Consider the following 21,651-nt stretch of genomic DNA (forward strand, 5'->3'; position numbering starts at 1 on the left):
CAGTAGAAACTAGGTGTGGAAAACTTATTTATAATATTCCCCCCACTACAAGTGCAAGTGTTTTCTTCGTGGTACACTTAGAAGTATTAAATTCATATGAATGTCAAGTGCTTCAAATAATGAGATTTTCAGCATACTCTTTGGGAGAATTTCCTATAGGCTAAAGGTTGTTGTGTATGTTTATTTCTTCCTCATAGTGAAACTGTTTCTTTGGTAATAAGAATTTTCCATTTTTTAACTTTAATCCTTTGCTTCAATCAAAGTATTTCTCCTCTTGAACCTCCCCTTTAAATGTCAATGTTATTTCATCTAAATACAAGGGCCATAACCTTAAGCCTTTCTGTGGTTATAATATCAGTATGGGAAGCTGCCACTAGCACAGTGATTTCTCAATTTGTGTAGGCAATTTTATAATTTATTAGTACATTATTATATTTTTAAATATTTAATTTATTCACTTTCACATCCATTGTCTCTCTTAAATAGCTTCTGTTTTGCATTGTATAGTAAGAATAATTTCAGGAGGTTTACGTGGAATAAGGATTAAGGGAAAGAAAAATGAACAACTGCTTCAGTATACTAATTATTTTATGTATCTGTTGATGTTACCTGAGTTCATTCCAGCTCCTGTGTTTGGAGGAGCTGGATTCCTTCCAGCCTTAAAGTTCCACAACCCAGCCCATGCAATTTTTAAGCCGTCAGTATTACAACAAATTCTTAATAATTTAAGGTATAGTATGGCCTCTGAAGAATGTTTTCACTCTGTATCTTAATATGAAAAATAAATAAATGCCCAAAGCCTCTAGCAGCACACTGAGGCATTTGCTCAAGGTGTTAGTACCATGTCCAACTGAATTTAAGAGCCTCAAATGATGTGACTTCCAATATATCCCTTAAGTAATAAGACAAGTCCATGATTCTTGAGGCTCTTTCTACAATCTGAATGGAGTTCTGGAGCTGTCTCAGGTGGCTGAGACAAACACACCTTTATATTGTCTTTCAACAACTTCAGCAGTCTTCAGTTGCAGAGATTCAGTCTTGCCTGGCCCCTTGCCCAGTCTCTGATTACCTCAGGCCTGTGGTAGGAGGGAGCTGTTAGAAAGCAGGGCTACCCTTAGCTTACTTATTTTGATATTATCTGGCCTGTAACGACCTTCACAATTCACCTCCACCCCCTCCTCACCACTGGTTTCTGCAGGGGCTGCACCAGCGGAAGGGCAGAGTTGTCCTTGAGTGTGGCACCCGTTCTCTGGTGCTGCTGGCAACTGTAATGCAAACAGGAGCGTGACTGGGCAACAAGCAGAGCTTGGAAGAGATGCAGATTGGAGTTTTTTGGAGAAAAGCTTTATCTTGCTTACTCTGTTTAAGTGAAATTAGAGCCTGCCCCATTAATTTCCTAATCACCAGACAAGGTCTATGGCCTCTTTACTGTTTTGTTCTCAGCTCCTAAGCCAAGGGGTTTTAATGGGTGTCTTGCCACAGTCAGTAGTTCCTAGTTTGGGAGCTCCACTTTAAACACAAGCTCCTTTACAGAGATTTTCTCAGTACAGTCAGGCATTTTGGCTATTTTAGTTAAGACCAAAATTATATAACAAAACCATGTGACTGCGTCTGTTGGTTTACCATCAGTTTTCCTCCGGACAGCATCAGAATTCTGTGTGCTTCATTAACATCTCCTAACGTATTTGGCAGATGTAGCCCCAGTTCTGCTATCCGAGGGTATGAAAGTCTTAATAGGGCGAATTCAGTTGTAAATATGATATGCCTCACTGTAATGTATAACTCATGTATCCAGCTAAGGAAAGCAAACCCTTCTTACCACAACTATGCACCCTCCAGAACTCCATCCATATGTCAGAAAGATACTCGAGTCATATTTTTGTCATAGTATTTAAAGTTTTAAGTATACCGCAATAGTAGGAGAGCAAGTATACAGACAGGCCAATTCTTTTTATATATTTGCAAGAAATAAAGAGGAGTTGAGAGTGAAAAAGCAAAAGCAAGTGAGGCATTTCCAACCAACTCACTAACTGTGACTCAGCTTAGGTATCTGAGGAAAGTAAGACATTGGTAACTATAATTAAGGGGGGGAAAGAAAGGCCTGCAATAAAACTTTTTTATCTAGCCACTGTAGGAAGATGTCCTCCAGCTTTAGATAATTTTGTTGAAGTTTATGGGCTTCTTACAGTGGGTAGGAGGAGAAAATAATCAAGAACTTGCTTTAGCAGCAGAAAGCTGAAGATTCAGTGGTATCACTGACTGAACAAAAACAGTGGGAAACCCAGGACGCAACATGGGTTGCGTCAAACCATGACATCCATTTTACGCTGTGTGTTGATGTAAGTCTGGACATGACCGAAGATAGTCCATTCTGTAGAGTTAACAGATAGCTGCTTTGTTCAAGCAAGTTTCTGGGTGCCTTTTGAAGTGCTAACACTGAAGCCATCCTAATGCCATTAATAAGACAGGTGTGGCTGCAAGATTGTAAAGAGAGCAGCAAAATTCAGGTGTGTGACCTCAATTAAGGTAATCTGCTCTGAACCATACTGTCTTTTCAAATGCTGCAGATTTGTTGCTGATTGTGAGAAAGCTGGGTAATTTAAAGCAAGACCAAGTATTCATAGTGTTTGGCAGTCAGGATCCATGAAGACCATGGCAGTGTCTCTTTTATACAGGTACTCACAGATAGGGTTGATATGACATAGGAACTAGCCTAGAATTTTGCTATGAAATACATAACAGAGATGTATTGTGAGCATTGGTGTACAGGTTAAAAGAAATATTTTTTTAGAGAAAGAGGGCAGGAAGAGGGGAAGCAATGACAGTCTTGCAAAAAAGGAGTGAACACTAGGGAAAAGGCTTGATATAGCTTGGTGATTTTCAGGGACCTGCTGCTAGTTGCGCATTAAGAATAAATATTCTGCTTTTTCTGCTGACTATAGCCAAAGTTGGTGGCAAGCCAAAAGGCAGGGGAAGCTCTGGGGAAGGGCATGCATGTAACAGGGATATTTCAGATGCTAAATACAGGTGCTTTGCCCAAGCGTTGGAACTCCTTATATCAAAGAAGGTTTGAGCCTAGAAATGTGCTTTAGGATTAGAAACATTGCCTAAGCTCTACCCAGCTGGCTTGGAGAAGCTTTTGGACACTGATATGTGAGGCAGGTTCAACAGACTGGGATTGGGCCTTGAACAGTAAAACAATAACCTCTTTTTCTTCTGTGGAATCAGATCACAGATGCGGATGTTAACAAAGGATTATGGAGCTGTAGCTCCGTTCTTATAAAGAGAAATGGTGATTAGTTACAGAGACTTGTGAGCTTACTTATTCCCTGCAGCAGAGGGGCATGGACCTGCAGGGGCCCAGTGTTGGAATTTCACCCGTGCTTCACTGGGCAAATGACAGCAACTCTGTGCTGGTTTTCCAGTGTGTAGTATGATGCAGTTATCTTACTGAAGGGATTGAAAGGCATAATCAATTGTAAAATGCATTGAAACGGAAAGTGCTATCTCAGTGTGAAGTGGTTTTATCTACTGCTGCATACCCAAAGGATTTAATTTTGAGGTGGAGACACATTTCTTAATGCTTGTGATTTGTACCGAAACAATTGGAAATAATAAAGCCTTGGGTTAGTGGTGTTGGAACCTTGTTCTTACTGAGGTCAGTGGCAATTCTGTCACTGATTTCAGCAGGAAGAGGATCAGGCCACTTTATCAGGAAGCATTAGGTAAATACAAGAGTTTCCAAGACTAAGGATCTGGGATTTTTGGAAGGCTAAATTATGCAATGCCAGTCCTCACGCCGGTAGTCCAATGGTTCAGTATAGACACTTTATGTCAACTAATTACTCAGGGATTTATTAACTTGAAATTTTAAGGAAATTGCTAGCTTCATTGCTGTCTACAAACAAAACAAAGTGAAGAATGTCTGAATTGCCTAGGGATTTTGGCATATAGTGAACGTAAGATAAAGTACATTCATTGAACAAAGGAAAGTAATTTGAAAGGATGTGTGCCATTAAAATGGATCATATGATACATCAAAGAAGTTAGAAATAAATACAGTGCACCACTGTTGTGGAAGTTGAAAAGTGGCAGTAGATGGGGAGAAACCAATAGAAAAAAAGAAAGATAGAAAAAACTCCACAAAAACAAACCAAAAAAGACCTTGTAGAGATTTGTGGAGATTTACACCAACATAAATCTAGTTTAAAATGTATTGATATTTGGGCGATGGCTCTGACAGTTATGAAGTCAAACAAGAAGCATGGCTTTTGCTCTGAAGAATTTCAGAGCATATAGATCTGCTTACAATTTATATATCAAAGCAGTCACCAAATGGGCCAGAGAGGCAGAGCAACAAATCATTTCCAGAAGCTGCCATTATCAGGATTTAAAAGTAATGTTAATCTCAGTGTTGCTACAAAAGAGAATATTAATGTCTGTATTTTAAATAAAGTCTGATTTTGATGGGGGCTTAGAACTCCTTGGAATGGGTCTTGGAAAACCATGCTCTAGCCATGTCCGCTGGAGTCTTTCGACATATAAATGACAGAAATCTGGAAAGTTTTCTAAACTATACGTACTGTCTTGTTAAATCATGGTGCTGTGTTTCATCTGACCATTGAAGACCCATATAGTAAGTAGAGCTAACAGACAGGTGCACAGGTGACTTTCTTATTAAAAACCAGAATATCCCTCATTTATTTCTGATGTTTTTCTAAAGGATTTGTGCTTCCAGATGACTTTATGCCTTTGCATTCATTTCTTATTTTGGAAAGGAAGATCTTTTAATAATGTTTAGCATCAGCCTCCCCCACCCCTGCAATTTGCTGCTCTGGTAAAAGTGCTGTTCCTCTGCAAAACCTCATAATGTGCTATATGAAATGTCAAAAATGATAAAACAAAGAACCCCTGAAGGAAAATGTGCTGCCATGAATATCTGAAGTCTACTGAACCACTGCTTTATTATACTTAAATTTCAATAAACACTTTTCTTAAGAGCTTGTGTTTCAGTAGGCAGGGAAATGTGTTTTCTATGTAAATAGCTGTGTTTGCCTTTTCTTTAAAAAATGTATTCTCACCACAGTGGTAAATCCTACAAGCGGGCTAAAACACAGTTTAGGCCATGAGATATGGAATAAGATCTCTGAAACCTCTCTTTGTGCTTGTTGGATTGCCATTTGTGGCCACAGAGCAAGAATGCCTTAGAGAACTGATTTTCACAATGTTTTTACATACGTTTAAGTTTCGAAAATAAGAGAGAAGTGAGGAACCCAAAACCTTCAAAAGGGCACTAGTAAGCTCATTTTACCTCTTCCTTGTTTTATGTCTTGCTCCAGATTTTATAGCTTCAGTCTTAGCAGATACGGTATGGCACAAGATTTATTTCTGAGTACTTATCACTCCTTAGTAGAAAGCATTTAAGTTTTTCCATAAAGATGCTTTCTCTTCACCTCTTCCTTGATAGCGTCTTTATCCACTTACTTTACCCTGAAGTATCACTTAGAACACTGCTCAGAGGTTGGCAAGGGATAGTGTAACCATTAATGCATTAAAGTTGCATGCTGGAGGTGTTAATGCTTTGCTGCCAGTTGTGTTTCAGTGCTAGCTGTCTCTGGTGTCAAAGGACTTCCTTCCTAAATGCAAGGCCAGTGTTGTCCTTGTCTGAAGTCTTCCTCGGTAACTCTACTAACTCTCCCAGTCACCACTTTTAGTTTCCCAAGAAATCAGGCTTAGAGCCTTGAAAGTTTGAAAATGTATCTGTAATTGTTTTTAAGAATGTTTGCAAATATAACTGGTTTTCCTTGGTGGTCATTTCGACATGTTTCATTTGCATCTCTTGAAGGCTGATTTAGGAACCAAGTGGGAAGACAAGTAAAAAGGATAGAGCGTAACAGGCCCGGTTTGTAACTCTGCCCTTTGCAGAAATATCACTTGAATAATATTTTCAGAATGAAAGGCAGAGCCTCCAGTTTTATATTCTGCTTATGCTTTTGTACTACTCTGCTCCACATAACATCTGAGAGCTTTTGTGTAGTTTCTCAGGCGAAACAACTGTTACCTGTCATGCAAGAGATCTCTTTTTCTCCCTGTTCTTTCCAAGAAGGAACGTTGTAAGAGAGTAGTATAATAATAATGTTGCTACCTGTATTATTATGTTGAGTGCTGTGGTGACTGGTTAGTTTGCATAGGCTAGAAAAAGGCCAGAGTTGCAGTGTTCTTAAGTCTGCTGGTGACTTATTTGGTGAGGTTGGATCGGTTCTCAAGCTGGCTTAGGAGGTCTGTTTCACTGTGGCTATGACTGGCAATCACAATGCTTATCCATGAAAGCAAAGTTGCTTGCTTTCACGCAGACCTAAGGCACATCTCCCTTGGTGATAATGTGATAGAAGAAAGTAGTTTAATGAAGGAAGAATGGAAACATTGGAGAATTCTTTGATTATTTTTTGAGATTTTGTCTTCCTGTTCTCTATCTCAAAGTAAACATTCTGTCTTTGCATGAGTAAGTTGAATTGTATCTCAAGACCTCTGAATATGCTTGGATAGCTTAAAATGAAGAGGCTATGTCATAGCATGTTTGAACACAAAGTTCGTGGCCGAGTTTAAATGCTTCTGAGGGGAGAATAAACATGTTTAAGGAACTTTGAGATAAAAGGCCAGGGATTTTAGTATGCACAGTTGTGCAACAACATTCCAGCTTGTTGTGCTTCATTAAAGAGAAAAAGCAATGTGAACAATTACCGATGTCCTTTGACACAGTGGTCTAATCAAATGCCACTGAGCAGATCCCTGGTACAGCATGGGTTGAAGTCTTACTGAAATAAAGAAAAAGATAATTGCTATTTTGGGCCACACTGTTGCATGCTGGGTTGATTGCCTTATCCATTTGGGAATGTCTTATCTAATAAGCTAGAACATACTGCTGCAGGTGCAGAAGTTCCTATATGTTTTCTGGAGAGAAAGCCAATAAATAAATGTACAATTTCTATCAATAACTCTGCATGCTGAGTACTCTGACCTTGTCTTTCTGAAAGGGAGACTGTATTCTGTTGTTCCTACACATTTGGCAAAGGCAGAGTCATGACACCAGCTAGATTCTTTGTGCTTCTGGATTGGAAAGCCCTGGCTTTTGGGCTAGCACTAGTGGTCTACCACTAGCTGCCTGTAATTGCACCAAAATTAAGAAGCTCCATAATTATGAGGAGTACAGTCATGCTTTCTTCTACCCTGCGCTGCCTGTTCCTTGCCATACAAGTCTTAAAGGGGGAGGGATTAGCAGATGCCTGTGGTTGCTCTTGAGAGAAGGTGGCATTCTGGATCTGGTACCTCTTCCTGTGGCAGTTCAGACTCCTCAGCTCCACAGCAAACTTCCCAGTTCCCAGAAGTGCCCCAGGAATTAAATAGTTCATGTTGATAATGTGCCTTGATGTAGAAAGTGTTGTTATTACTTAAAGCTCTTGAACTACTCCTTGGTATAAAGATGCAAGACGAATAGGTTTTAATTACAAAAAATATGTATGCTGAGAAACACAATCCCATTATCTGAATTCTAGTGAGTTTTTCTTTGTGGTTTTTTGTTGCCATCCAGTTGACTTTTAAGAACACGTGACTTTTAAAATTTTTTTTAGTTATTTTTTTTAGAATGGATGTTGCCCAATATTAAAATATTTAGATTTATTCTGATTTTATTTTTAATTGCATACAGAGCTGCTTTGATTGAAAATATTTAGACTGACGGAACCCATGCCAGTAGACTGTATTTGTATTTGTGCTCAGCTCTTCAGGAAATCGCTTGTCTGTCTCTGTTGCTTGGCTATAATGCACTTAATGAAAACAGCTTTTTGTTGTTGTTGGTTTTTAGAGTAAATCTGGTGTAGAGACTTTGGAAAGAAAATGCTGCTGACTTCCCAAATAATTGTAAGAAAGTGTAAATCAATTTGTGTGGAAGCTGTATTATTTCTCATTCATTGTATGGCTTTGCGTCGGAAGCCTTGGAAAGGTTAGAAGTAGGCTTTGCTGTGGGCAAATGATGTAACTGATAAAATGAACAGGGATTAATATGGAGTAATTGACAGTCCGACTGTGTTAAAGTTATTTATTCCACTACCTGTCCATCACATGCAATACTGCAAGTTGATGAAAGCAGGAGCATCTTTTTACTTCTTCCTCTAATGAGGCATCATTTCCTTGACTCTGAGTCTCACTGGAGGTTGATAGGTCCAGACCTCATTTGTGTCTTTCCCTGAAAAGATGGACACAGTAATAAGGTGGAAACACTTTTTTAAAAATTAAATATTAATAGTTGTGTTATTTAATTTATTCTAATTTAACTTGTGAAAATGTGAAGTTAACCTTGTCGAATACTTTGGTTCTAGGAAGACCAAGTAGTTCTACCTTCTGCTTAGGGCACCAGGGTTAGCCTGAGTGAATATTACAAAACAAAGTTGCCATCAACGAACTAACATGAAGCACACTTTAAGAAACACATCTGCAGTCAATAATCTTGAAGAGTAAAGAGCGTTATGGACAAATTCATTGAAAGCATATTTTATATTGGATATGAAATTCTTGTGCACATGTATAAACAGCATAATTCTTGGGCTCTGGAGGTCTGATACAGGGCTTTGGATAGACACTCAGCTACCAGGGTTTGTATGTTTGCACATAGTTCGTAAACAGCATGATTTGGAACCCAATCATGTCCTGTGGTTTCCTCATATCCTTCATGTTGGATGAAAAATAAGCTGTCATTCATGGCATTGTGGAAACAGAACTACTTAAAAAGACAGTCATTGGATGTGGTAATTTTTCCATTGTTTATAGCCTTTAAATCAAGGGTTGTTGCCTATCTGAAAGTTGACTGTGATAGATGTAGTAATCAGTGGCTGAAATTTGAGGGGACATTTAAGGAGATCAGGCTAAATTATCACAATGTTCCTTCAAGAGTAAAAGCTACAAAAGCAGTACCGAGCCTCTGCACAATCAGAATTTTATGTACCACATTTATGTTGAAATGGGTATCTACTGTTCTAAAGCACTTTGGAGGGGGCGGAGGGAGCCTTCAATTTAATGCTCCCTTCCCCAAATTCAGCATGAAGACTGAGTTATTTTAAAGTGCCATGCAAGTAGGAAGGAAGAAAAGAACATCCCTCCTTTATCCATGTTGCAGTGCTGTTGTGTTTAATTCTAGGTCAATGTTTTTTTACCCTAATAAACAAGACAAGCTTGCATTTTGATAAAGTAGAGGCGTGTTTGTGAATAGCCACCAGCACTGTGATACAGATAAAACCTGGTCATGTTAATAGTATGTACCCATCCCACGAGGGAAATGGAGGGGTCTTGCCAATATAGGTTAGATCGTGATGGATATTAGACAGTAAGGGAGAATAGATTAATCTATATAAATGTGAAGTATTTAGTGGTATTCTTCAGCTCCAGATAATGAAATGCCATAGAGGCACAGTTAAATTCCTGTTTATTGACAAATATCTGCTGCAGTAAAGAACCTGCCAGGAGCATGGTCTATGTTTTGAACTGATTTTATATCCTGATAACTCTCCATAGTTGTGTGAAACCTGCCCAAGTGCTGGAATGGAATTCAGTAGTTCTGTCTATAGTAATAATTTATCTGTTACCTTGTCTATGATTATTCCTCTTCTGGTGATCCCCTCCCTCCCCGTTGCAAATAATAGCAGAAGGAAGACCTCTGCTTTGCCCCTCTAATGACAAGGTAGTCCACCTTAGAGTTTTGAGCTACTTGAATGTTTATTTTATACTGTCAATACTTTGTTAATATTTCCATAATGCTTGAAGCTTTGGTATCTGCCTAAGTGCAGTAGCAGCTGGGAAAGCTGTTTGGTCAAGAAGAATAATTTTTCGACTCAAAGTGTAGCTTTATGTTGCTGCCCCTCAGGATCCCACAGTGAGTGCTGAGTGATGTACAGGGTGGGATGACATGGCGGAGACGAGACCAGTGCTGGCTTCCCAAGGATGAAACAGAGACATAATCTCTGCAGCGATGAGCCACGTGGCTGCTTATCTCAAAAATCCATTTACTCTACCACTTCCGTTGTTCTTTTTCTATGGTCATCCTCACTTACGGCCTCTATACGTTTTAGTTAATCTTGTGAAGTTATTGGCCAGTAGCTCTGTAGTTTCATTGTTAATCCGAGACTGGATTGCACTGCCCTTCCTCCTCTGTCATTCTCCAAAGACAGGGGGTGTGAGTGTGCAGCAATCATTGCTCCTAATTAGCAAGATTTCTCACTGTATCTACTCAATTCTCAAGCACACAAAGATATTTCAGACTATATTTTCACTGTGATGCCATAGTTGTGCCATACCTTTTATTTGTAGAGGCAAGGCCTGCCTAATTTCCTGTTCTCTGGGCTGAGAAGTTGGCATGCTGGTCATGTGCCAAAATCTCTAAAAAATGATTTTGCAAAGGAAATTCTAGAGTTAAATAAACAGTTTCATGTGTTGAATTATACTGGAGAATTGCAGTAAGGTGACCTGTTAAAATTACATTCAGGTGGTATCAGTTTAAAGAACAAAGAATTTAACAATGTGCGTGTCTGGAAAAAATACAGATAATGGGTTGGAATATAAATAGTGCATGGCTGAGATACTGCTGAGACGAGGGCCAGAGCAGAGGTTTACTGGCAGCACACTGTGCTGCTATGAAGAGGATCTTTGCTCTTCAGACTGGCAGGAATTGCTGTGGGAGACTTACCTCCTACAATGAGGAAATGCCTTGAACCGGTCTCAATCACTCCCCACCCTCTCCTGGCTGAAGGCTGTGCGGCTTTGGATGACTTTCCTCCTTTGGCTTGAAGGGTTGGTCACTAAAATGCAGAGCCTGAGGGACATGGGGAGGAGGGAGGGACAGACAAGCTCAAGGAAAAAGCTTCCCCTAAATGAGTATGGAGTGTATATATAGTGGAGCATATATATGGCAGAGTATCTGAGAGTAGTGCAAGATGGTACAACAGTTCTCCCTCTCTTTAAAGAAATGCCTTTGTAAATGCATTTTCACACTTATTCCCAACAAAATATGCTTTCCTTTTGATGTTTAAATACCCTTTATCTTTTTGAATAGCTTGGAATTACCCCCAAAAAAACTGACACAAAGAGAAGAAAATCCTGCAAGCCTCCTGCTTGGCAGTCTCTTGCTCTGCATCGAGGACTCAGAGGGATATAGCTATTTTCTGTGCTGCCTTTGGTGCACAGGCTTGTTCTGGGGCCATGATTCTGCTGTGGGGGAGGAGTGGGTTTGGGCTTGATGAAGGCACTTTTCATTAGTTCTCACTGAACGAGCTCAATAGGGTGGCTGGTGCAGTGATTCATTTTAGCCTGCAAGTGGCATTGTTTGTCCGGTTACTGGACTCGATAGTCTAGTTTATCTGAAAACCTTACCTAAAGTCAAGTATTTCAGAATAGCTCTTTCTTTTCAAATGTTTGTCTATGACAGCCTGTTTGCTGACTCTGGAAATAAAATCAAACTAGAAGCAATGCTGTGTCAACTGTAATAACTCTCCCTCGGTTTGCTCTAAACCCATCAATTATTGTAAAGCCACTTCTTGGCACTGCAGAGGCTTTTCTATCCTTGAACTTCAGGAACACTTATAGTTTACATCCACATTTCATAAATGCCCTTCTGAATAAGCGGCCTACCTTGGGATTGTATGTAGGAGTCTAGTGAGGATGCAGCCTATTTCCAAACTTAGGAGAAAGTAGGACTGTATAAGTCTCATGAACTTTGGTTATATTATTTCCACCGTAACTTCTGCAGAGGCTCCCGTGGCATTTTCACAGTGTGCTGTGTGGTGTCTACAGCAGCTCAGCTCATGCCACAGTTATTCAGGTCATACTCCATTATTTAAATATAATTCTTAAGAATTTTAGCATTGGTGAGCAAGGGAGCTACATCTTCTATGAAGGTACAGGTATTAAAAGAGTGCCTTTTTTTCTAGGAGCTACTTCTTTACCTGCTGCAGTTAATTTTACTCATGTATCTCCTCAATGAGAAAATGGAATAGAAATTCTGAATAGTTTGCTAATCATAGCATTCCAGATATACCTGAAAACAACAGTGCATTTCCCATTGGTCCATTTTGGGTCACTTTTCACTTTTGAAAAACTAGAATGTATTCCCACAAAGAGTGTGAAACCCAAGAGGGCCTCTTTTCTCATAAAATTTTGATTAGGAAGTGTGGGAAGGTGGTTCTCCTATGGGACTGTATTGTGCTGAGGAAGGCATATGGAACTGGGAGTCTGGATTCTTTTATGGCTTTGAGAGATCTTTGCACTTATATAGCAAAGTAGTTAGGATTCATGGCACACTTACAGACAAAGTGTGAATCATTGTCTTTAATTTTTTAAGTAGAGAAACTAGGGCCAGTTCAACACATGAAAAAAGCTGAAGTTAATTTAAAAAATTAGCACCTAAATGGATGTTGTAACATGTGTGTTCTTGAGCCCTTCATGTTCCATAGAGCATAGCCTTTGCCAGCAGTGATTAAAATACTAATGAGGAGGAATGAAATATTCCAAAGAGAGATGAGGAAGGTGAATTAGGCTTGGTGTTTACCTGTAAAGTTTAAGAGGGTGAGAAAGAATGTGTTCCCTTCACTCTAGACCACTTCAACTTCACAAAAGAATTCCCCATGAATTCAGTTCTTCACTGCCTGTGTGTAACAACCTTTGAATAGACACAGTTTTCTCAGGAACACTAAAAGCTGCCAGTGTGCCCTAGAAACATAATCTATTTTAGCAATATTTATTATGATGTTAGTTTTGATTTTCAGAGACCACATCCAGTTTTGCATGGCTAGAATTTATGGAACAGAACTTTTCAAGGACTAGAATTATTTAAAAAGAAATATTTTCATTTTTCACGTGCAGAGGCCCTGTAAGGTTTGAGCATCCACACAGCTTTCAATTTTAGGAGTATTCCTTCCTGTCTTCTCAGGAACTTTTCACATTCCTGAATCTTAGTTACAGGATTTTCCCCCTAACTGAATCCAGGCTTAAATGCTGGAGTCACGCATTCTGTCAATGAGTGCAAATAAGTTCTCCAAACTCATTTAGTGGGTGCAAATAGTTTTTATTTCGCGCCGTCTGTAGCACTGTGTCTCCAGTGTATTTTGTCACACTCGTGCAAAGGATGCTGGGATGTTCATATTTTTAAGCTCTCCAAGAAGGTCACAGGAGAAAAGCTATCCATTGGGAAAGTTAATTGCGCAGTGCTAGTCAGCAGTCATGCTCAGCTGATGTTCAAGGTGCTTTTCTGATGGTGGTCGAGCAGCAGAATTAGTTACACAGCTTTTCTTTCTTGGGGTTGCCCATTGTGTGGCTCCCTCTAGTCAGTGTAGCACTGGTGGAGGCCATGGCTGGACCAAGGCAGTCTCAGGTGCTAGGTGTACCATAACTCTGAGCCTGCTTGCAGATGTCTTTGTGGCTTGCAAGGATGGTGGCACAGAGCCATCATTCTCTTAGGGAGGGTTGGGAACAAGTGTATGGAATCCTTTTCTCACAAATGGTGGGTTTCCTTCTTCTCTGTGAAAGCAGCAGAGCTACCAAGATGGGGTCCTTGTCCATGTGCAGCCTGGGGAACCCACAGTGCTTGGGCTGTTGGCATCATCAGCTTACGGAGGCTTCCTTGGCCAGTTTTCTGGGCCACCTTTGCATCCAGTGTTCTTTTTTTTTTTTTTTTTCCTTCTTTTTTTTTTCTGGTTTTGGGGTTTTTTTTGACCAGAAAACTAAACTTCTGACATACAGTCCCAAATGCAGGGGCCTGTCTTAGTGGAAAACTTGGTCTCAATGAGGGAAAAAAAAAATGTTTCTTTTATGTTGTGGAAGGTTAGTACTGCACAACTGAAAAAAAATTGCCCAGAACTTCTCTTATTCTTGCCTTCACTGAAGGGTGTCAGGTAGGGAGCTAGCAGCTGGAAAAATAATGGTATAGACAAGACCACAAAGGGATGTCAGAATGGCCAGGCAAGCTTCCCGCTTTGTCTGGACAAGAGCTTGCCTGCACAGTTTTACCCTGCCTGTCTAGTTGTGTTTCCTGTCATAATATCTTGTGAAAACTGATGAAGTGCTTTTGCATGGTTTGATTACTAGCTCTAGCATGCTGAAAGCCTTCAACAGGTTAAAATCCACTGTAGTGTCTATTTCATGGGAGACTGAAATCTCATAGCGTTATAAGCAATCCATATTTAATAGCTTTCTGGATGTATTGGTGAGTGTGGCTTTCAATAATTTAATGTGAAGAATTGCTAACACAGTGGAAAAATCAATTGTATTTATTGTACTGAAGGTAACCTGATAAGAATGCCATCTGCAAGCATCTTTCAAATAGGGTTGATGTACGAGTGCATAGTTATGTCTATGATTGGAGAGATACCAGATAAGGGGCCTATGATGAAATGTTAATATTGCTTTAAATTTGAGATTTTATTCTTCATTTCTCTGCGAAAATCTGTTTGTGCCTAATGGTGTCATCTTTGTTTGGAAGTGTGCAGACCTCGATCCAAAACATCGGGAATGGTGAATCAGCTCTTTACTACATTCTTACCCACAAAAATCAGTGGGATCTCCTGTGTGAAGAAGAAATACAGATTCAGATCCTGAGTAGGAAATGTGAAGCTCTGGAGTTGTCACTTCTTTAACAACTTCATTTGTTTGCAGTTTCATATGAGGACTTTGTAAATTTTTAGGGTTTAAATTTGCTAAATTTTTTTAATTAAGTGCTTGGTTATCTTTCAGAAAAGCATGTTTGCCACATGGCAAGATGGGCTGTGTTTCTAGTAGACAAAGTGAAGAGTACTTGCTGAGAGCATGACCCTATTGTGACAAGCATCAGTTTACCCTGAAGAGAAAATAGTTTTAGAAAGGATGTAAAGTAACCTTGTCTTGAAGTCTTCAGTTTAATGCAATCTCAGTGTGGTGATTATGTATAAAACTTGTCAAAAACATGGCCAAATGATGTGGCTAGACACCTGCTGGGCCTTCTTAAAAATGCTTTATGGGGTTAAGCAGGAGGGGGTTACCATGGTCTAGTTTAGGTTCATCTGCAATTTTTTGACTCCTAAATATTTTAGAAAATATGACCTAAATCCTGATGTGCTATTGATTTCCTATGTCTGTAACAGGTTTTCTGTGAGACCTAGGTAGAGTAAATATCTCATTCTATTCTACCTAATTTCTCCAGGTTTTGCCACATTTTTTGTCTTGTTTATTTTAATTAGGACCTCTGACATAGGGACATGTCTTGCTGTCAGTTTGCCATGCTTTGCATACCAAATGTCCACTCTCAACTGTGAACTTCTGCTTAATGCAGGTATACAGTATTTTATGCAAATATAAATATAGATAAATAGCTACACATATTTATTAGCATAAATATGTAAGAAAATAGTTGGCATTAAAATTCTTATGTGGCCTCTCTGACTCGAATACATATAGATGAAACTCTCTTATGCTGGACTTCAAATCAAAAGTAGAAGAGTCTACGTAGTGGATGTAGTAGCAGCCAAGGGCTGAGATTTAAATGGAAAGGATCTATTTAAGCTCATGGTTTCACTAAAAAAATACAGAAAATCAAGCACATCTGCTTGCAACTTCTACTGTCTGATATTTCCCAATTTTTCTGTCCATAGTACAGAATTTGCATGCAAAAATAAAGGATGTATGTAGACAAAAATATCTGAAGGTGACATAGTCTTGTTTCCTAGAGTGGGTTTGAAATGATGATTTACAGGTAATGGCTAACTCCTCCCTGCCCATTTCTTTTTTTGGTCCCAGTGTCTAGTTGTTTATGTAAGATATGAAGCTGAACGAACAAAAGAATAAAGAGATGATAAAACTGCAGTGAAACCAAAACAAAATCTGTAAAGGCCAGGAGAACTTTGACATATTATGCATTTCCTCAAAGGACTTGCTTGAAGCAAAAGCCAAAGCAAAACCTGAAAGCTGAAGATCCGTTAGGCAGGTGCCCTACCTTTTGGGTTGGAAACTTACTCCCTTTTAGCTTCAGGATGTTCCTAGATTAAAAAATACTGCAGAAAAGTGAGAGGAACTGGAATTTACCTATTTAAGCATAGAATTAAGCCATAATTGTACACACATAATCAGTGATATAAGACAAGAGATAGAGGACTGAGACAGTGCTGTGCTGTACTACATAGGAAGGCATCTAAATGTAAGAATGGAGGAAAGGCATTATTTATGAAGAAGAGAGTCCTACAAAGTCCTACAAATTAGGATTTTTAAAAGGGCATAAATAGAAGTCTCTTTGACCACGTGGGAAACAACAGAAAAAGGATTTTCAGGGTAGGTCCTCCTACTTCATACTTTTGAGCTGTTGAACAAGAGAATTGTCAGTGGTCTTGAAAAGTACATGTTTCTTAATGGAAAAGAAAAGCATGAAAATGTAAGAATTTAACGAGCCTTGCCAAGTCTTCAAATAGTGAGAAATCACTCTCTCTAGAGGACTAGGTTCAACAGTTAGTGCATTGACCACAGAGAGAAAGCAGACTGATTGTCTTCCTTTTGCATGCAGGACTTGCCTCTTGGTAAATTGCTTCAACTTGGTTTGCCTAATATGATAGTCAGCTGCTGTCCCGTAGCAGTGAACTCTACTGTGGTGGGATTCTATGTAAGTCAAATTCTCTGTGGCTGTTTGATGTGACACTGGATGGGAGACCTGTGCTTGAATTTCCTAATTCCTTGGCTAGTGGTGATTAGAAACTTTGTGCAGTGGAGGTGCTGGGTCTTAATCATTGCTTGGCATTCAACTGCAGAATGTGAAGCTGCTTTCTAGCTTCAGCCCTTTTGGCAGCAGTATTATGGCTGCTGTAATAGGCATAGGGAAGACAGAATAAAGCTGTGAAGCAGTCCAAGGTTAGAGCAGTGGTTAGAGAGATGAAAAACAAGCCCACTTGCACAGCTTAATATTGTGAATTCCTGTCTTTTAGGAAGGGGAGACCACCTCCAAATAACTCCAGGGACAGACTGCCAAGCTCCAGGCTAATGTAAATTAAAACAATTATCCTCTTACAATTTTAAGTTTATTTTGGCAATGCTAGCAAATTCTTAACAGCAAAGTGAGTTAGTCACTCAGGAGTAGTTCTGAGAAGTCCCAGAGGAAAGCACTGGGCAGTTAACAGACAGCTCAAAGCCCAACTGTTTTCTGTTTTGTCACCCTCTGGTTCATTGTGCAGAGAGTCTGCAGCAGGCTTAGCAAGAGAAATGCAGACCTGTAGTGACGTGAGGCCTTTTAGTCTTATCTCCCTTTTTTCAGAGTGGCTTGTTGGTTGTCTGGTAGAGTCTGAGCATGTGCATGGTGAAGTTGGCTGAAGCTGAATTTTAGAAGTATCCTAGGAGTTTGGGGATTTGCAAAAAGAAGTGAAAAAATGATCCAGATATTGTATCGGCAGGCAGTGTGGATACAGCCCTCCCAACGCTGGTTAGGCTGACCAACCTGGTAGTGTTGATAGAAGCTGCTATGACCTGTTGATTGGCCACTCATTCAGCTATTGCAGCTATGGAGAAATTACTTATTGTTTGAGCAATAAAACCAATAAACTACTGATTATTTTGAAATTCTTGACTGTTATCTCCACTAGTGCTACCAAGGAAGAACACCTGTGCAGACTGAATACTTGTACTTTTATTTCACCGTATTGTCCTTTGCTCAGAATGTGGCATATTTTATGGAGAAGGGAAAAACTGGTATGATGTGCCAAGCAGGTTAAGGTCGATTTAGCATTCAGGCCATTGGACTAGATGATCGTTGTAGGTCCCTTCGAACTGAAATATTCTATTCTATTCTAACATTCATATGAAATCCTTAATATTAAATAAGATATTGCAATATAGCCATGAGTTATTTCTTTGTGTGTGTATATGTGTGTACACATGCAGGCATATATTTAATACATAATTTTAAAAAGCTATTGTATATACTTCTTAAAATTATATAAATTTGTTTCATAGCCTAAGGCAGTTCAAGGCTAGAAGAGGCCCTTGGTTCACTTAATCCAATCTCCACTTGGTCCAGGCCAGGATTTTTTTCCCAAATATGTTGTATTAACACCACAAATAATATGTCTGAGTGAAGGATATTATCGAAAAAGGCAGGGAGTCTTGATTTGAAGACAGAAAAAACCCCAAACCAACCAACCAAACCCACAAAAAAATGGCCTCTCACTTCCTTTGGTAGCCTGGTACACAGGTTTATTGTTTTTACCACTAATAAAGTGTGCATTTTTTCAGAATCTGTTATTTTCTAGGCAATGGTTCATGCCATATCTTTCTCCAGTAGATTAAAGAGTTCTGAAATAATAACAGGATTTCTTAATATTTGTTTCAATTAAGAAAAGACTAATTGGAGATTTTATTAAAAAACATTTTTAGTGTAATGATGAGAATGAATGAATGTTGTTGAATTGTCTTGTTTATACTGAATATCATATACCTGGAAAATTTGAGCCCATTTATTTTTGCAGGTAAAGACTTGCTGTTGCAATCGGAGTGGGGGGAAGCCATGTACCCAGCTTCCTGGCTAGTTGTGCGTGAAATCATGGCTGTTTGTGTGCAAGTGTTAATCTTAGAACTGGACAATTTACCCTAAGATGCCATTTTGCCCTCACTTCTGTTTTAAAAGGCAATGCCAGAAGGAGATGTATTACAAGTATTAGCATGTGACTGACAGGCTCAGTATGCATAAACCTTGCCGGCAGCTTTTGAGACACCTCTAGTTCTGCCTGACTGTGCTATTTCTCTGACAGAGTCTCAGAGTTGTTGGTTTTGTTGTTGTTTTGGGGGGTTTGTTCCAGTTTTATGTTTTTGTCCTTACTACAGTTCCCTACGTTGAAATACCTTAGTACTTATGAGCATTTTACATAACCAGTCTGGAACAAGTCTGTTTTGACTTGCAGGTATAAATCTCTGCATTTGCAGCAATCGCACAGAGCCCAAAGCCTGCTCATTTGTTTGCTTCATCTCTTCCAAAAGCAGAAGAATGTTCATTCACCTAGTCTTTGCTGCTAAAACCGTGCATGTCTGGGTTTGTAAACAGAAATAATTTGTCTGAAATGCGCCCAAAGGACTTACTTCCTCCTGATTTAAAGAACAGCACAGTTACAGTCAATTGCTTAAATTTATGGGTAACTGCTGCTTTGTAAAATCATGACAGAATAGCAGGAAGAAAATGTATTTTTAACAAATACAGAGTGTTAGTGAGACAGAAACTGTTAAGCATGATTCACAGTTCAGGCTGCTGTGTCTATCTGTGGCATTTTATTATAGCCTTGGCTGCTTTTTATGTATTGTGACAGAGCGGTTACTAAACCACTGCCCTTTACTCCATTGGTTTGGAACTGCCCTGCTGGGTGTGTACAGCCTGTCCTGCTCATAACTGGTGGTAGAAAATTTCTTTTAGCTCAAGGAGCAAGAGTGTCTGAGCTCTCTCCGTGTTGCAAGAAGCCCCTGTGCAGCATGTGTGCAACTCTACCCTGACACCAAAAAGTCCGAAGTGAACCTGACTTCAAGTTAATAAAACTGTAGAAGTAGAACAAGTTAGGTGAAGGTTTGATAGAATTTTGTGCTGGGTTTTATATGGCTTTGAGATAAACACTTATGCTTTTGGCCTTTGTTTCTACCTCTGTGAAGAAGGTAGGTAAAAATCTTGATTCAGTTCTGAAAATGTCTTAGGAGAAACATGTTGAGGGCAGGAAAGGCAAGGGCAGTGGCCTCGCTGACAAGGGCACAGTCTCACAGTGCCCAAGACAGGTGAAAACAGCAGGCCTGGGGAAGGTAATCTGGTTCAGCCAAGAGTCCAGGGATCACCAGGAAAGTCCATAGTGATGGGGCAGGTCCAAAGTCAAACAGCAAAGCAAGTCAGTGGGACAGATCAGTATGAGACATGGCCAGCTACAGGCAAAGCTGCAATGCTGCTCAGGCAACGACTTTTCATCTCATAGTTAACTCATTACAAACAGGAAAGAGGAGGTACAAAATCATTGAGGAAATGTACAATTTCTTGAGCTCTGGCCATAGGAAAAAGAAAAGCATCCCTAACTGCAGAAAATGCATTAAAGTAACTTTAAAGTTTCTTCTCACTTATCATGACTAGGTAATATCCTGGAGGTAGAGCAGGGTGTTTCTGGGTTCCAACAGTGAGGTTTTAAAAGTGGCTACTAGCAAGTGGAATGAGACTCAAAGACCTTTTCAGGACACATTTTGTGACTTTTAGCATTTCACAGGTCAAATGTAAAAAGGTTAATGAGAAGGGTCAGTATACTCCTCCAGGTCGTCTGATATGCATAGGCAATAACCTGGCAAATGTTACAGTTCATGAACAGAAACAAATGTGTTTACAAATGACCTGTGATAAGCTTAAGGTTGCCAGTCTGAAACTGAACCCAAAGAAGTGTGAGTTGATTTAAGGATAGAAAATTTATTTCTGGTTTTCTGCCAGTGATGTAGTCATTGGAGAATGGATTTAGACAGGCAAGAACAAAACAAGAAGCTGAGCAGAACTCCATAAACCCACCAGATGTGCAGAGTTTTGTAGGATTATAGTCTTATTACAGAAAGTAAGCTGGTAGATTTGCCAATGTTGCAAAACATATATGTAAATTGTAGACGAGAAGGAAACTATTTCAGTCATCAGTAGAAACGTGATTTAGCAAGTTCAGAGCTGAAAAGGCTTATTGCAAATGTTCCTCTAGTATATCTATATACTAGAGGTTTAGTATATTTAATACGGAAGTTTCAGAAGCTTCCATATTAAATACAGATGCTAGAGCATGCAGTTTGGGGCAGTATTGACACAAGAACATAAAAATCTTGAGGGGATGGTTATTGAGGATGCTTAAAACAGAGCTTAAATTCTCTAGGGAGGAATTATTGCCACACTCAAAAGGAACTCCTGGCAGTGATTAAAGCTACAGAATATTTTCAACACTAGTATAGGAAGATGTTTATGGTCAGGACAGACCATACATCCCTGCAATGGCTCAAAAGATCCTGCAATCCTGAGAAGGTTGTCAGGTGTCTGTAAAAACTGCAACACTAACATTTTGCAATTACAACTATTTTGTTTTGTGCCTTATTTTGTTGACTCTGGTGCAGGACTAATTGGGAAGGCAATTAATGATTTCTGAAGAGAACGAGGATGCTCGGAAGGAGATAAGCCATCTTTTCTTTTGGCATAGGTGAAAATAGTACTGGTTCATCCAGGTGAGAATTGTCCATAGTAATCAACAGCTTCCCAAAGTGGGATTTATATCTGGATAGTGTGCAATGGAAAGATGATTTGGAAAATGCAGCCACTTTAGAAGCGGTATCTTTTCAGAATACCATAGTAAAAAAACTCTGCTTAGAACAGGAAAGCACTGAGTGTAAACATGAAGTTGTAGAGGACATGAGAAGAAACCAATTGATCGTTGGCTCAGGTGTTAGTTGGTTACTAGCCAGTTCTATGAATCATGGACTCAATGCGAGAGATGTGTTGAGAAGGATCTGGATTGACCACTTGCATGATGCAGTCCGTAGTCTCACAAAGCGTTTCATGTGGGGGTTGGTCTCTTCTCCCAGGTAACAAGTGATAGGATGAGAGGAAATGGCCTCAAGTTGCGCCAG

Source organism: Mycteria americana, chromosome 8 (genome assembly GCF_035582795.1).
Source record: "Mycteria americana isolate JAX WOST 10 ecotype Jacksonville Zoo and Gardens chromosome 8, USCA_MyAme_1.0, whole genome shotgun sequence".
In the NCBI taxonomy this organism is placed as follows: Eukaryota; Metazoa; Chordata; class Aves; order Ciconiiformes; family Ciconiidae; genus Mycteria; species Mycteria americana.